General features: G+C 56.9%; 1 protein-coding gene and 1 long non-coding RNA gene across 7 annotated transcripts in view; one reads left to right on the forward strand and one right to left on the reverse strand.

Annotated features, from left to right (window-relative positions):
• SEPTIN9 (septin 9) overlaps nucleotides 1-16,793 on the forward strand; it is a 178,406-nt gene that overhangs the window by 130,988 nt on the left and 30,625 nt on the right. Inside the window, exon 1 of one of the 6 annotated variants that reach the window (XM_025279587.3) lies at nucleotides 10,504-10,632. The exons of 4 other annotated variants lie outside the window; for them this stretch is intronic. The gene's annotated coding sequence lies outside the window, so the exon portion shown is untranslated. Of the gene's footprint in view, nucleotides 1-10,503; nucleotides 10,633-15,738; nucleotides 16,022-16,793 lie in introns of those variants that run through there. One more of the 6 variants, XM_025279586.3, reaches the window with a different exon arrangement.
• LOC123332518 lies at nucleotides 7,944-10,623 on the reverse strand. Its single transcript, XR_006549307.2, has 2 exons — nucleotides 10,498-10,623; nucleotides 7,944-8,212 (listed from the first exon to the last, which is right to left on the reverse strand). It is a non-coding gene; the product is annotated as an uncharacterized LOC123332518 (long non-coding RNA).

The raw sequence follows: 16,793 nt of genomic DNA on the forward strand, positions 1-16,793 counted from the left end.
CAGCCTCTGTTTGTAATGAGGTGACCTGTACCAATGCCTGGGGCTTCCCAGGTGGCTCAGCGGTAAAGAATCTGCAGGTTTGGTCCCTGGGTTGGGAAGATCCCCTGGAGGAGGGCATGGTGACCCCCTCCAGTATTCTTGCCTGGAGAACGCCAGAAAAGCCTGGTAGGCTACAGTCCATAGGGTCACAAAGAGTCCGACATGACTGAAGCGACTTCACACACACACAAGTATTGGGGAGGGAAAACTTTTCCTCTGCCTTCTTAGCTTCTGTCTTTTGAGGGTCTGCAGAATAACCCAGGAGCCACATTAGTAAGAGAAAAGACAGACGTAAGCACATAAGTAAGGGATTTCACAGAAAAAATGTGACTCAAAGGGGCTTTAGGATTTAGGGCTTATATACACACCTTCATAGTAGGGGAGGAGGAGAAAGGCCCTTACTGGAAAACAAAGGACTCTGGAAAGATAAATGGACCCTTAGGAGGAGAGATGAGAACTAGGGTGGTTTTGTGGCAGTATCTGTAGGTGTGGTTTGCAGATGCAGGAGAGGTGGACTCCATCCCTGGGTCAGGAAGATCCCCTGGAGGAGGGCATGGCAACCTGCTCCAGGATTCTTGCCTGGAGAATCCCCATGGACAGAGGAGCTTGGCAGGCTACAGTCCATGGGGTCGCAAAGAGTCGGATACGACTGAAGGGACTTAACACACACACAGGGCACAGGGAGGGAAGACTTTTCCTCTACCCTCTTAGCTTCAGTCTTTCTGTTGTTCAGTTGCCCAGCTGTGAGAACTCTTTACAACCCCTTGATCCGTAGCACACCAGGCTTCCCTGTCTTTCACCATTTCCTGGAGCTTGCCCAAACTCATGTCCATTGAGTCAGTGAGGCCATCCAACCATCTCGTCCTCTTTTGTCCCTTTCTCCTCCTGCCTTCGATCTTTTCCAGCATCAGATCAGATCAGTCACTCAGTCGTGTCCGACTCTTTGCGACCCCATGAATCGCAGCACGCCAGGCCTCCCTGTCCATCACCAACTCCTGGAGTTCACTGAGACTCACGTCCTTTGAGTTAGTGATGCCATCCAGCCATCTCATCCTCAGTCATCCCCTTCTCCTCTTGCCCCCAGTCCCTCCCAGCATCAGAGTCTTTTCCAATGAGTCAACTGTTCGCATGAGGTGGCCAAAGAGTTTCAGCTTTAGCATCATTCCTTCCAAAGCAATCCCAGGGCTGATCTCCTTCAGAATGGACTGGTTGGATCTCCTTGCAGTCCAAGGGACTCTCAAGAGTCTTCTCCAACACCACACAGTTCAAAAGCATCAATTCTTCGGCGCTCAGCCTTCTTCACAGTCCAACTCTCACATCCAGACATGACCACAGGAAAAACCATAGCCTTGACTAGATGGACCTTTGTTGGCAAAGTAATGTCTCTGCTTCTGAATATGCTATCTAGGTTGGTCATAACTTTCCTTCTAAGGAGTAAGCGTCTTTTAATTTCATGGCTGCAGTCACCACCTGCAGTGATTTTGGAGCCCCCAAAAATAAAGTCTGATACTGTTTCCACTGTTTCCCCATCTATTTCCCATGAAGTGATGGGACCGGATGCCATGATCTTCGTTTTCTGAATGTTGAGCTTTAAGCCAATTTTTTCACTCTCCACTTTCACTTTCATCAAAGGCTCTTTAGTTCCTCTTCACTTTCTGCCATAAGGGTGGTGTCATCTGCATATCTGAGGTTATTGATATTTCTCCCAGCAATCTTGATTCCAGCTTGTGTTTCTTCCAGTCCAGCGTTTCTCATGATGTACTCTGCATATAAGTTAAATAAGCAGGGTGACAATATACAGCCTGACATACTCCTTTTCGTATTTGGAACCAGCATCAGGTTCTTTATAATGAATCGGCTTTTTGCATCAGGTGGCCAAAGTATTGGGACTTCAGCTTCATTATCAGTTGTTCCAATGAATATTCAGGACTGATCTCCTTTAGAATGGACTGGTTGGATCTCCTTGCAGTCCAAGAGACTCTCAAGAGTCTTCTCCAACACCACAGTTCAAAAGCATCAATTCTTCGGCACTCAGCCTTCTTTATGGTCCAGCTCTTAGACCCATACATGACTACTGGAACAACCATAGCTTTGACTATATGGACCTTTGTTGGCAAAATAATGTCTCTCCTTCAGTCTTTTGGGGGTCTGCAAACTAAACCAAGAGCCATACCAGTAAGAGAAAAGATAGACGTAAGCACATAAGTAAGGGATTTCACAGGAAAATGTTACTCAAAGGGTCTTTAGGATTTAGGGCTTATATATACACCTTCTTAATAGGAAAAGGGAAGGCAGAGAAGGACACTTACTGGAGAACAAAGGACTGTGGAAAGATAAATGGACCCTTAAGAGGGGATATGAGAACTAGGATGGTTTTGTGGCACAGTATCTGGAGGTGTGGTGTGCAGACTTCTTGTCTGCGATAGTCAGTCTTCCGGGCTTGCTCAGAGGAGCAGACTGCTGACAACTGAGTTCTTCCAGAAGGTTCTGTTCTTAGGCAGATGAGACTTAAGGGACTCAAATGCCGTCTGTCCCAAGTCCTGTGCCACAGTAGTGTATCCTGGACAGCTTTCCAAGTATCCTTCTCTGGTTCTCTTCCAAGTCCCAGCCAGACAGTGGGCAATGTGGAGGCCCTTTATAAAAAGGCCCCGTGTTGCCCATGGAATGGCCAAAGGCCCCTCTGGCCCTCCTGGAAAAGGAAATGGCAACCCACTCCAGTATTCTTACCTGGAAAATTCCATAGACAGAGGATCCTGGCGGGCTACAGTCCATGGGGTCTCAAAGAGTTGGCCATGACAACACTTTAGCACCTCTGGCCCTGCACCCACTGTGGGAACTGCTGACACTCCCACCCCACCCCTGGCTTTCCTGGTGACCCGGATGGTAAAGAATCTGCTTGCAATGCAGGAGAACTGGGTTTGACCCCTGGGTTGGAAAGATCTGGAGAAGGGAATGGCTACGCACCCCAGTGTTCTTGCCTGGAGAATTCTGTGAACTGAGGAGCCTGGCGGGCTACAGTCCCTGGGGCCACAAAGAGTCGACTGAGCAACTCACACTTCACCCCCACCCCACTCACCCCCTGTGTGCCTCTTGGACACACCTAGCTTAAGTTTAAATGTTATCAGCATCGTGCCAAATCTCAAGGGTATTGTATGTGTCTGTCAGTGCTAACCAGCTACTCTCAACCCAGGCTGTCTGTTGGAATCTCCTGAGAAATGTTTAACCAATGCCTAGATTAGTTAAATCAGAATCGCTGGGGACGGGGCCTGGGAATCTGTATTTCCCCGAAGCTCCCCTTAGGTTTGAGAACCTCTGAGCAGAAGCCAAACAAACATCCTGCTCTTTCTACTTGCTTGTCCCCTTACTTCCCAGTTCTAGACCCTCAGTCCGGCCTCTAAATACCAAATTGTGTATTGCTGGACTGAAACAATTTACCATCTTAGCTGCTTAAGCTTTTGTTTTGCTCCTAATTTCAGTGGAGGATTAGGAAGTCTAGAGTGTCGCTCTAACGCCAGCCTGGAGCGCCCCCACCTGGAGGTCTTCCCTCTTGACACCACCCCTCAACCCCACCCCACCCCCGAGAGAGAGCTCTCCAGTACCGGCAGGCTGGGTTTCTGTTTGAAATCGGTGCGGGATTGGCTCGTTTTGTTGCTGGGAGTTCGGGATTTTGGAAGGAGGATGGAGTAGTGGGGTTGGAAGTGTGCCTGGGGCTACTGCTCAGCTACAAAGTATCCATCCCAACCAGAATAATAGAGTTGGCTGCGAGTGAGAGTTAAGATTATCATCAAATAATTTCTGACACATTGTTGATGTAATGATAGCTTTTCAAGAGGAAAAAGGAATGTGTATTAAAGGTGCCTGCCAGGGGAAGAGGCATCCTGACAGTGAGGCTGGGAGGAGTGCTTCTTAGAAAGGAGGAAATGGGGCCTTCCGGCTGCGGAATTCCACAAACATTTACAGGGGCCGCTACCCAGGAGCTGGGGAAAAAGGTGAGTGAGTCATCCAGACAAGTGCTCTGGGTCAGGATGTGAGGTGGGAAACACGAAAGCGGGCAGGGGTGGTCCTAGCTGATGGAACACCTGGAGGGCTTCCTGGAAGTGGTGACTTTTACCAGGGGATTTTAGGTATGGTTTGGGAGACTATGGGGCCCAGGTGAAGAGTGTAGGGGCCCTTAGAACACAAGCATGCCTAGAAGTGTGGCTGAGTCGAACGGAGGTCAGGACCAGAGGTGGCAGCCTGGGGGGTGTGGCTGAAGCTGGTGACAAAAGTAAGGCCAGCCTCTCCTGAGATGCGGGGAGAGGAGACTCCTGTGTCTTGGGGGACGAGGTGAGGAAGGTAGCTGGGAGAAGTGTCCTGCTAGGAGGGGTGGTTAATGCATGCCACGTGCTGCCCCCCGAGGTCAGTCGGCCTTGAGGTTCGTTTCAAGAGGTCGTTTCTAATGGTGAAATGGGCAGAAGCCAGAGAGCAAAGGTTAAGAAGTGAGTGGGCGGTGAGAAGGTGGAAGCCGCAAGTGTAGACCAACTGTTATGAGGTGAGGTGGGGTTGTTGAGAGAGGAAGCAAGCCTACAGTTGGAGGAGGGGGCGGGGCCAAAGGAAGTGGGGGTGGCCTTGTTTTTGAGATGAGGGGCAGCCTGAATGTTCTCCTAGGTAAAGTTGAAAGGGACCTGGGAAAAAGACAGATGTCAACCCAAGGTGAAAAACCAGCCCCTGCAAGCATTGCTTTACTGCAGAGAGAGCAGAAACTGAGCTAGGGTCCCCTCCCACCCCCCGTGCATGCCGGGGCCTTTGCCCTAGGGCTGTGGGGTCCTCCCCCACCCCAGGAATGAAGGGGGGGGCTTGCGCGTGGGGCAGCACCTCCTGAGGTCGGCCTGCCTCTGGGCACCTGGGCCCCCCATCCCTGGGGGCATGTGGCTGCTTATGCTCCTGGCTCACTTCAGCCCCCAGCCCCACACTTCTAACCCGCCCAGCCCTTCCCCTGTCCTCCTGGGTGTGTGTGGGGGTGTGGAGCCCAGCAGACCTGCCCACAGAAGAGGGGGAGGGATATTTTTCTTGGCCTTTGATGGAAAGCATCTGCTGCATCCCATGGGGGTTTGCCCAGGGTGGGTTAGAAGGGAGTTGGCAGGAGGGCTGAGCTGTGTGCTCGCCACTAGGCTTTTGGGCTTGGCAGGAGGACCGTTTGGGACCTGGGAACTGGGGTGGGGGTGGTGCATGTGTGCATGAGTGCGTGAGAGAGGGAGGGAGGGAGGGCACTGTGTAACTGCTTCCTTCTCTCCCGCTGCTGCTGCACGCTGGCTCCACATGAGTGGCCCCACTCTGCAGGGCGGGTGCCTCCCCTACAGGATGCTGTGCTCTTCACCTAGTTGGCCCGGCTGGAGGTGGAAGCCTCGACATGTCCCTTTGTGGCTTCCAGAGTGGGACCCTCCTGCTGGACAGCCGATCAGTGCAGCTGCCCCCGGTGACCTTCCCCACTGCGTTCCTGATGGTGGGGTCTGCTCATGGACATGTGGAAACAGCCCACAGCACCCTTGTCAACTTGTCAAGGACACCATGGAGCAGCCCACGCCCCCTCCGCCCGACTGCACATCAGCTGGAACCTGGCGAGGGGGGTTTCTTTAGCTTTCTGTGGATGAGTCCAACTCTCTCTCCCAAACCCCGACTAATATCCTATAGGTCTGGGAAGGGTCTGGCTCACGGGTGCGTGGCCTGGAACAAGTTCCTGTCCCACTCTGAGAGTTTGTGTCTTCATCTCTCCAGAAAGCTCCTAAACTTAACACAGGTCGAGTTGCAGACTGTGGGGCTGCTGTCCCGACTTACCGCACACTCAATGGCTTCAAACAACAGAAATGTATTCTTACAGTTCTGGCAGTCAGAAGTCTGAAATCAGGGGCACTGGGCGGGGCTGGCTCTGTCTGGAGGCTCCAGGGGGAGAAGCCGTCCTTCCTTCACCTTCTGGTGGCTGCCTGCGCCCTTGGCTTGTGGCCACATCACTCCACTCTCTGCCTCTGTCATCACACAGTCATCTTCCCTATATTCTTCAAGTTCCCCTCTGCAAACCTCTCTTAAGGATCCTCGTGATTACGTTCGGGGCCCAGCCACAGAATCGGGAGAGCCTCTGCATCTCACAGACCCTCATCTCTGCAGTCGGCCCTGCCGTGTAAGATCACATTCAGAGGTTCCGGGAAGATGGGGCATGATACAGTCTCCCGCAGGGCTCCCGATTTGTCTTGGGGCCCCTCTGGTTTTAAGGTATAAAACAAGAAAACAAACTGGCTCCAGTGAAAGGAGGACACGTTAAATTCTTTTTTATTGACCATCCGCACATACAGCATGTTGTGCAGCCGTCGCCGCTGTCTACTTCCAGCATATTTCCTCACCTCAGTGGAAACCCAAGATCCATGAAGCATCGCTGCCCAGCCACGGCTGCTCCCGCCTTGGCGACCGCTGCTTTCTTTGTAGATTGTTTTTTAATCAGTGCAGTTCTGGGTGACTTTGAAGTTAGTAACCAGAAGTGTGTTGAGGTACTTACTGGATGCAAGGGAGGCCAGTGCCTGGGTGTCTTGAGTGGGAGGAGCAGTTGAGGGAGCTTGGGTGTCCAGAAGGGTTCCTGGCTCCAGGCTGCCAAGGAAGCTTAAACAGCCCAACTCATTCTTTTTTTTTTTTTTTAATTATTTACTTATTTTTGGCTGTGATGGGTCTTCATCGCTGCATGCAGGCTTTCTCTAGTCGCGGCAAGTGGGGACTACTCCTCGTTGCGGTGCTTGGGCTTCTCATTGCAGTGCTTCTCTTGTTGCAGGGCACACGGGCTCTCGGGCACGTGGGCTCAGTTGCAGCTCCCAGGCTCTAGAGCACTGGCTTAGTAGCTGAGGCGCACGGGCTTAGTTGCTCTGTGGCATGTGGGATCTTCCCGGACCACGGATCGAACCCATGTCTCATGCAATTGGCAGGTGAACTCTTTACCACCCAGCCACCAGGGAAGCCCCATTGCCTTTGAGTCAGGGGTTCATCCTGGCCTGAGCAACCGTGAGCCAGGTAGGCAAGGGAAGCCCAGAAAGGGATGTGTGGGCAGTCACAGAAAACTGTCTGACCGATACTTAGCGCACATTTGGCAAAGCGATTTCTTAGGAGAAGCTCTGCTGTGTCTGATGGTGGAAGCTGAGAATCATGTCCCCCTGTGCTGTGCTTAGTCACTCAGTCGTGTCTGACTCTCTGTGACCCCCTGGACTGTAGCCCACCAGGCTCCTCTGTCCATGGGATTCTCTAGGCAAGAATACTGGAGTGGGTTGCCATGCCCTCCTCCAGGGGATCTTCCCAACCCAGGGATTGAACCCAGGCCCTCCTCATTGCAGGTGCATTCTTTACCGTCTGAGCCACCAGGGAAGCCCGCATGTCCCTTTATGTCCCCAGAAAGGGGACACTGTCACGTAGGGATCAGTGGCCTCAATAGAGGCCTCGGCATCTCACAGTAGATGCTGTGGTGTGTCTTGTATCACCCCCAGGGTGGCTCCATATGTGGTGTGAAAAATGATCCAGATAAACCTCTCCAAGGGTCTCTTGTCACCTCAGGGTGAAACTGAGAATATAGAGAACTGTGCTGTCCAGGACAGTAGCCCCGGTCACTTGTGGCTACTGACCACCTGAAATGTGAACAGTCCAAATCGAGAGGTTCCATAGTTATAGAACACACACTGGAGACCTCCCTGGTGGTCCAGTGGTTGAGACTTCACGCTTCCAGTGCAGGGGGCGTGGGTTTGATCCCTGGTCTGGGAACTAGATCCCACATGCCTTGTGGCCAAAAAACAAAATAAAACATGTAACAATCTCAAAAGTGTTTATACTGGTCACATGTTGGGTGGATAATGTCTTGGCTCTGTTAGGTTACATAAAATGCATTAACATTAATATTACCTGTTTCTTCTTATATTTTTTACTGTGGCTACTAGAAATGTTAAAATCACATCTGTGGCTGGGCTGTCTGCGGCCGGCCTTCGGTTTCCACTGGAGGATTGGACGGGCAGCTACCCAGGTGTCAGGCCGCTCTCCCTGGATGCCGAGTGTGTCCTGAGTGGCGGTGGACTGTGAGCAGTGCTGGGTGGCAGATGTTCTGTGTTGGAGAAGTCCCTGGACTGGGGGGCTTGGTGGGCACAAGAATACCCTCTTCTGTGCTCTGGGGGCCCTGGTCAGTGACAAGTGAGGAAAAGTTGTAAGAGGAGCCTGGCATGTGTACAAAGTACCCAGGCTGCCTCCTGGACCCGTGATCTGGGGGTCGGGGGTAGACGGCGGGCAGGGTGAGGGATGAGCTTGGAGAGCAGTGGTGGGCGCCCAGGAGGGGTAGTGGGCCCTGGGAGTGGACTCTGGGGCCAGAAAACTGGGGGACACAGCGAGACCAGAGGCTGGAAGGAGGCTTCGAGGGGAGTGCTGCGGGACCAGGAGGCTGCCAGGGCAGGCGTGGAGTGCAGGCTTCATGTTAACCCTGACGCCTGGCCTGGCCTCCCTTGTTACTGGTTCCTGGACCTGCTTTTTAGGTCCCAGCCAAGTAGGCAGAAGAGTCAACTCATTGGAAAAGACCCAGATGCTGGGAAAGATTGAAGGCAGGAGGAGAAGGGGGCGGCAGAGGATGAGATGGTTGGATGGCATCACCGACTCAATGAACATGAGTTTGAGCAAGCTCCAGGAGATAGTGAGGGACAGGAAAGCCTGGTGTGCTGCAGTACATCGGGTCGCAGGGAGTTGGACACTGAGCAACTGAACAAGTGGGCAGGGGTGTCAGGAGGGGCTGGGCCCTTGCAACTGTCTGGAAATCACCTTCTTGGAGGAAAAGGATTTGTATTTGGGGAGCGGCTGCCTTTCCTGTTTCTGGACACACACGTGTCTCACTTTAATTCTTGCAGCTAAAGTTGATCCTGCCCATTTTACAGATGGGGAAGATCCAGGCCAGCAGATGTTGAGTAATAAGTCAAAGATGGTTCGAGGGAAGGGGCCTCCATCTGATGTTGACTCTGAGGCCCGTGCCTGGGATCCACTACGGCCTCCCTCCCAGTGAGATGCGAAGAAGGGCTCCGGACATGCATTTCCTCCCACTGGGCACTCCCCTAGCTCGGGCCAAGTGCCTGGAGACTGGGGTCAGCAGCTCTGCATGGCCACTCCATGTCAGAGTTGGAAGGGGTTTGCAACACAGGCCCCTGAAGACTTTGTGGCAAACCCCCAGACCTCAGAGGCCACTGGGGGGCAAGTTGGCCGTCAGGGGTAGGAGTGGCTGCTGCTGGGAAGGGCTGGCTGCTGAGGGACGTGGTGGTGGACTTGGTCAGCCTACCCCTGTGGCCGGTGGGGTGGGTGCCCCTGGGTCCTTGGCCACTAACCATGCGGGGGATCTGGGAAACCTTGGGTGTGGCCTGGCCCCTGAAGGCTGAGGTGGGGATCTTCCTTCTGGAGGCAGGAGGATGGACTGCCATTTTGCACTTGAACTAACCACTCTTTGCCCTAGGAAGACCCCACACCAGCCCCCGGGAGCTGTCTCCTCCTGTGGGAGTGGGCCTGAGCCAAGTTGGCCCCGCCCATGCCTGGGAGTGACTCACTCCCTCGGGGGTCAGAGGTCAGAGGTCGAGGCACAGGATGGATCTGGCTGATCCCAGCGGGCAGGCCCAGCCCCGGACAGGGACGCTCCCAAGCTCCCTCCTCTGGGGACCACCTAGCCCATCCCCTGAGGGGGTCTCAGCTCTTCCCAGGGGCCCGCAGGGAGGGGAGAGAGAGGAGGAGACTCCGTGAGTCATCCCCAGGCCCTGAGGGGCTGGAGAAGCCGGAGCGGGATCCGATAGTAATCTTCCGAGGCTCCAGGAAGAAGAACGAGCTCAGGGTGAGCTGGCCACCACCGCCGCCTCCCCAGCCCCTGCCGGTTCCTCTCCGCTCCCTTCCCGGGTCATTTCCACCAGGGCACACACATCGGGGCTGGCTCTGCTCCCACCCCCAGCTGCCAGGAAACCTGGACCTCCTGGGGAGGGTGGCCTGTCATCTGAGCTGCTGGGGTAGGGGAGGGGGGGTTCAGAACCAGATGGGGGGGGGAGGTACACCTGGCAGAGAGGGAGCCAGGGCGGGGCAGCAGGGAGAGGGTGCCTGTGGGCAGCAGCAGGTTCTTGGCATCACCCGTCCCTCCACCCCAGCAGGACTGGGCGGAAGGGCAGCCTGGTCGTCTGTCCAGGTGAGCCTCTCGCCTTCTTTCTCTCCCTCTGGGGAACCATGTCACTTTTCCTTTTGGGGTGACTCAGGCTGGCTTGGGGAGTGGGCTTCTTGGCGTTCCTCGGGCACAGCTAACGCACCCGGGGTGGGGGTGGCTGCCGGGATTGCCCCTTCTCTCCGCCTGCTCCCACCCCCACCCACTCCCTCCGCACCCCTCGCCCTGCCCCTTCGGAGCCGCTGCCCCGCCGAGCCTCCCTCTGCAGGGAGGCCGTCGCGGTCCCTCCCTACCTCTGCCCGCGCTCTGGGAGGCTCCTTGTTCCTCGGCCACAAAGCCCCTTTGATCCTCTGCTCGGCTCCGAGCCATGTGACCCGGTGGGCGGGCCGCGCGCGCAGGCGGCCGGCGCAGCCCGACTCAGCTGCTGGGTGAGTCCGCGCTCCCTTTGTTCCCTCCAGCCTCGCTCGGCTCGCAGGGGGCTCTCAGGTGGTCTGGCCGCCGGGAAGCCCCCTCCCCCGCGCCCCAGGGCTGAGCAGGAACGGCGCCTCCCCGGAGCCCCCCCAGGCCTGGCCACCCCCCGCCCCCCACAGCCGGCGGGACAGCCCCCCTGGCCCCAGGAGCGGGGCGGTGGGAAGTCGGTCCTCCACGCGGGGCCCAGATTTTCGGCCGCGGAGCAGAAGAGTACGGCTTTGTGTGTCACAGCCGAGGCTTTGTAAATATTTGGCCGGCTACCCGAGTGGTTAAGTCCGCCTCGGCCAGCAGTTTCTTGGAGCCCATTTCCCTTTCGCAAGGGGGCTTCCCTGATATTCCTGGAGGGCCGGGAGGAGATGCTGGTGGGCCACCGCTGCCTCTTCAAACCGTCCCATCCAGATTGTCAACCGTTAGGGGTCGGCGGGTTAGAGGAGGACCGGCTGGAGATTAGTTTCAACAGACGCTTAGACAATGCCGGAATTGGAGATCTCGCAGACAGAATTGTGTTCCGGGGGAGTTTATGCTGCAGCTTGTCTGGATTCCTGGGAGGTGTTTGGGACGTTCTCGATGTTCCTGGGAGCGGACTGGGGAGGGGGCAGTAGGGGGTAGTGGGATGGGGTGCTGGCATGCATGTGCTTTGCTAGAGGATGGGAAGGTGTCTGCCTCGCCATGCCCTGCCAGGGAGCAGCATCTCCAGGATGTGTCTTCCAAAGGGCTTTTCTAGCTGCGAGAAGTTGGGACCCTGGTCCCGTAGCTCCCCCGGACTCCAGTCCCGTAGCCGGGCCAGCATGTCCTCTCAGGCACCCAGACGAGGGGCAGGGGTGTGAGGTGCTGCGCAGGCAGGGCCATCTGCTTGGAAACTTCATCCCCCACGTCCCCTGGGGGTCGACTCGGCGCCCAGGCTGCTGCTCTTCATTCTCGTCTCCCTCTCTTTCCTCCGCCATGAACTCTGCTGCATTTTTGTCCGAGGTTTCGGGAAGCATCTCTGCTCACCAAAGAGAAGTTTGAGATTCCTTTTCTGGAGAAAAATGTGCCACCCAGAAGCAGTCTATACGGCGGGTTTCTGGTCCATGCAGTGGGTTTCTGCCTGTGGGGACAGCATCCTGGTTGGGATTCTGTTTGGGTCGTGCTTTGGAAAGTCCTGCTGGGGAGAAGCGAGAAGAAGGCCCCTTTTTTCATAATGGTATGCTTCCAACCCATCGTTCATTGTTGTTTTGCCTTCAGACTTAGGGCCTGCATGGGTGTTTACATAAATGTCATTTCTCTTTGGCAACGGATAGGCTCCTTTTCAGGAACTAGAAAGAAGAACAAGTTTGACCATTTGGGAGCGGGAAGCTGGTATCCACGTGAGGTCTCTTTGGAAAGGGGTCATGCCCGCCTGACTCTTCTCGGGTCTTCTCTGTGTTAGAACATGGCTGGGAAAGGAGGCCTCTTCTGTGGCCAACCTCTTTTTACGCCCATCTCAGGGGACCTGTGTGGTCCCTGACCCTTGCCCACCCCTCCTGGGCATCCCTGCCGCCCGCCTCCCATCATTTCCGGGCCGTGACGCCTGCAGTACTGTTGGGTCTACTGGTCTGTGTCTATTTCCGTCCGGCTCTGCTCCTCGAGGCCGGCACTGTGACAGGGAAGACTGGCACATGGGGAGGACCTGCGGTGTGTGTGTGGGGGGGCACCGGGCATTCTGTCCTGGAGGAGACAGAGCCCTGTTCTCCTGGGAAGGGGGCTGCCATGAGGCAGAACAGCAACCCATGCTGTCATTGGCCCCCACCAACACCAAGCCTTGAGGGGGCCCTTGGGGTTGTTCCCTGAGTGCCAGGTCCATCGCCCCAGGCCTCCAGGCTGGGGTTCACCAGGGCTTTCACCCCAGAAGCCCTGAACCCCTTAAGACAGCCAGGATCCTGGGGCTGACTTACTTCCCCACCCCTGCCTGCTTCCACGGCCACCCTGTGCTCTCCCCACTTCCTGCTGTGTCACCACCAGCCTGAACGGCTCTTGTCAGATAGGGCAGCTTTGCAGGAGGGAGGCGTCCTAGGGCTGAGATGCATTCGGCAGAAGGAGAGCACCCGCCTCCCCCAGCAGCATGGAGCGGCGCTGGCTTCCTGTGGTGTCAGAGGTCTCTTAGGACGCCGGTCACCCCTGCACAGTCACCCCCCCGCACGGCTCACTCCTGGCCGCCTTTCCCAGACTGCTGATGGCTCTGGGCTCCCTCCCTCTCCCATTGGCCGGGTGTGTAAGAAGCAGGACTTTATTTCACCCTGTGAGGGTGAGGACAGATGCTTGCTGGCCCCCGAGGCCCTGGCCGGGGCCCTCTGCCGTGGTGGTCAGCCTTCCACACCTGCTGTGCCAGCCCCATCCCTCTTCTCGCCCGCCCCCAACCTTGGCTTAGGCCACAGATGCTTCAGGGATTGGAGCTGGGGTCCCAGCTCCCCTCAGCCGGGGTCTTGAGGAAGATGCTTCCAGCAGGCGTCATAGCTCTTGGCCGGGACTCCCCTCCCAGACTTCTGCCTGCCAGCACCAGGCTTGGGTTTGTTTGTTGAGTACCAGCCTGGTTCCTGGGACAGGTAGGGACCTGTTCTCAGCAGCTCAGTGAAGCCTCCTGACGCCTTCCCAGGAGTGCGCCCGAGGTGGTGGCCAGGCAGCCAGCTCCGCAGGCCAGCCTGTTGGCTGTGCAGCCTGGGGGGGTGGCCAGCAAAGGTGCGGGTCTGATCCACAGCCAGGAGGGCGCCTTGCCCCACCTGGTGGGCCCTCCAACCTGCCCACCTCCCAACGGGCTCCCTGCAGGCTCTGTACTGGGGCTCGCAGAGCGGTAGGTGGAACATCTGGCCCTGGGGTGTGGGTGGGTGGGTGGGGTTCTAACTTGCCACTCTCTTCTCTTTTATCACTACTAAGATCTGGCGGAGAAGGGCTTACTGCTGAGAGGCCTTGGGAGCTCTGATTCCACCTCTGCAGGGGCCTGAGTGGCCACTTGGCCTCACCTGGGCTCACCTGTCCCCCACAGGAGCTGAGCTGCATCACCCCACCCACCCATCTGGGCTGCGGGGCTGGCCCTTGGTGGCAGGGGAAGGGCAGCTCAAAGCAAAGGGCCTGAAAGAGGGAAGATGAACCAATTTGCTTCCTCTCCCTTCATGGCCATTTCAGCGTAAATAAATCCTTTAGCCTGGGTTTAGTAGCCAGATCATAGCAGAAGCACCCCGTTTCTTGTTGCCCTGCTGAAGCTGGCGGGGAGTGGGAGGGGTGGGCCAGCACCCACCCCATGAGATGTCAACTCCTGAGCATCCTGGCTGTTCTCAGAAGCTACAGGTTGAGGTTCAGTCGCCCATACTGAGCCCCACGGAGCCTTCGTGGAGGAGGGATGCTCCACCCTCTGTTTCTTTGCTTCTGCCGTGCGTGCCGCAGGGCCCTCCGCAGCCATGTGCCCTGGAGGGGAACCCCTGGTCCTGTCCTGCCCTGCGAGTGCCAGGCACCGAGCGCCCAGTGAGGCCGTCGCTCCGACGAGCGTCCTTGCTGGTGTCCCCAGTGGAATGCGCGCGCACCTCCTCCCGCCTCCCACACCCTTATCTCTTATCTTATCTCCCAGGCCTGTTGACAAGGCCTCTGACAACGACAGATAAGGTTTTCCCTTTCCCGGGGCAAGAAAGTGAGTCTCCCTCCTTCGAGACGGACACAGCAGGTGAGGACATCTGCGTCCTGCCTGTGTGTCTTGCCCCAGCCATGCCCCTGCGTTGGGTTGAGCCTTCTCAGTCTTCCTGGAGGCCTGGACACTCCTGTTGTTTCTCAGTGGAGGCGCGAGCAATACCGCGTGATCGTGGTGTTTCATCTTTTATTCACATGCTCTGTGGTTCCTGTGAGGCGAGACAAGCTTCAGAGAGCCTTGTAAGAACAGACATTTGTTTTGCTCTTTTCACGAGCGCTTCTTGGAGCCCTTCTTTTTTTTTTTTTTTTTTAAAGAGAAAGGACCGAAGAGCAGTGTTTCTTTGGTGATTTGAATACATTTTCTTGGGGCAGGGGACTGGATCAGATGACCCCGGGCCTGCCTCCATGCTCTGGTGCCGTGGGAGCCATTGGGAAGTGAGGACAGGATCCCAGTCTTTTGTTTCTCGGCTGCCCAGGACCAAGGAAGAGCTGCCAGTTGCTGGGGTCAGTTGTGGGCCCCGGAGATGAGCGACAGGTGGACAGTGGCCCCGTTGAGTTGGAGTGAGAATCCTTGTTGATTGTCATTTGGGGGCTGTGGAGGAGGGCTGGTGGAGGGGGCAGGGAGTGCAGAGAGCGGTGGAGGGTGTCACCGCACAGCCTCCCACAGGGGAGCCCTCCCTCGGCCCTGCAGTGACAGAGGACACAGAGCAGAGGTCCCGGGGCCACTCTGCAAACCGCACGCTCTGCTGACGTCCCTTCAGTCACCCCAGTGGCTTTTCAGTCGGCCCACCAGGCCAGGAGCCCCACAACCGGCGCCGGCTCCCAACCGCGGGCTCCTCGGGGCCAGGTGCCTGGGGTCCCCAGTCTCCACGTCCAGGAGTGTCATTTACGGGACCCTCGTCACCAGCTGGGGGCGCTGCCTGCCTCCCTCCCCACATGACCGAGGTGGGCACCAAAGCGAGGGGAACGCTGGGTTGGGACAGGTCCGTGACGAAACGCCATCCTCCCAGACTGTTCCTCAGGGGAAGGAGAACACGTTTTAAGGGGCATCTGTTTTCCATTGGTTTAAGTGCAGTTGTTGAAAAAGTGGGAAAACAGAAGGTCCTCCGCGTGTCACCCAATGCCCAGGAGGTGCTGAGGGCAGGTAGGAAGGCGCCTTGGTGTCCCCTTGGCCTCCATGGCCACCCTCCGGGGCTGGAGTGCGATGGTGAGGAGCACAGTCAGGCAGAGGAGGGGGCTCAGGAGGTGAGGGGGGCGCCCCGTGTCTATGTGGCAGCTGCTTCTCACATGGCTCACCTCCGTGAGGGCCACCCCCACAGAGCACCCCCTCCACAGATGCCTACTTCCTGCTTCCTGCCTGCCTGGCGCAAAGCTGCTCAGCTGTCCTTTTCCATCTTTCCAAACTCCTGGCTGCCTCCCCAGCTTCCTCCGGGGCCCACCGTGGAACCGGACGGCCCGGTCCCGTCTCCCCGAGGCTCCTGGGACCCCGTCTATGTGCCAGCAGCCGGCTCTGTCCCCCTCACTCTCACTCCTTCGTGTGTTCATCCAGCAACGCTTTGCGGGGGGGAGCCATCTGCTCTCCGTCTGCTGAAGAGGAGCCACTGTGCCTGGGGGCCAGGCCCCTCGTGGGCCACGGAGAGATGGCCGGGTGACCCCGTGCACCTCAGTTTCTGCATTCAGCCTGCTCCAGTTCACCGGCTTGTGGGGAGACGTGTGAGTCAGGGGTGGGGGAGCTGCTCCTCGGGTGTTGTGGGGTGGGTACAGTTGAGGCCAGAGGCCTCTCTGTGGGCTCCCCCCCAGCTCACCGTGGGGCTCCCCGAGGATGGCTTGAAGTAGAGAGCTTATTCACACCACGGGGCACCCTAAAACCCAAGTGCTAAAGTTATAATTAAACCTTGAGAAATCTGGGGGCCCCTCCACCCCTGAGGCCTGCACCACCTCATAAAAGTCGGGCTTCACTGAATTCTCTCTCGTTGTGGCTTGTTTGGCATTCTGGAGGTTTGGGACAGGGAGTGGAGAGAGGACTTAGGCCTCTAACGGATTTGGGGTGGGCCCAGGAAATCCGGCGGTGGCCCCCCAGCAGCTCTGCAATCATTTCCTCCGGACTAGCTAGTGCTCAGGGCTCCGACCAGCCTTGGCACCTGGCTGGTCAGGCGGGTGGTGGCAGGGTGCAGGTGGGTGCTGACCCACGTCGGCTGCACCCCGCTGGTTCAGGCACATGGAAGGGGTCTGAGTGGGTGTCCTGGGTAGCAAAGGTTTTCACCCCTTGTCCCTCCTGTGCAGAGATCCAGGATGAGCCACGTTCAGCCTTTCTGATTGCTGACTGGCTGCTTTTGCTGCCACATCCTCCTCCTTTCAGGGTGAGGCTTCCTTCTGTAAACAGGGCTTGCTCCTGGGTCCTTCTATGACTTGACAGGTTCTAGCCCATGACGCTGAAGCCCCTTCTTAAAAGTTCATGTTGAGTCCTTATGAGCAGTGGTGGTGT

The sequence above is a fragment of the Bubalus bubalis genome, chromosome 3 (genome assembly GCF_019923935.1).
Source record: "Bubalus bubalis isolate 160015118507 breed Murrah chromosome 3, NDDB_SH_1, whole genome shotgun sequence".
NCBI lineage: Eukaryota > Metazoa > Chordata > Mammalia > Artiodactyla > Bovidae > Bubalus > Bubalus bubalis.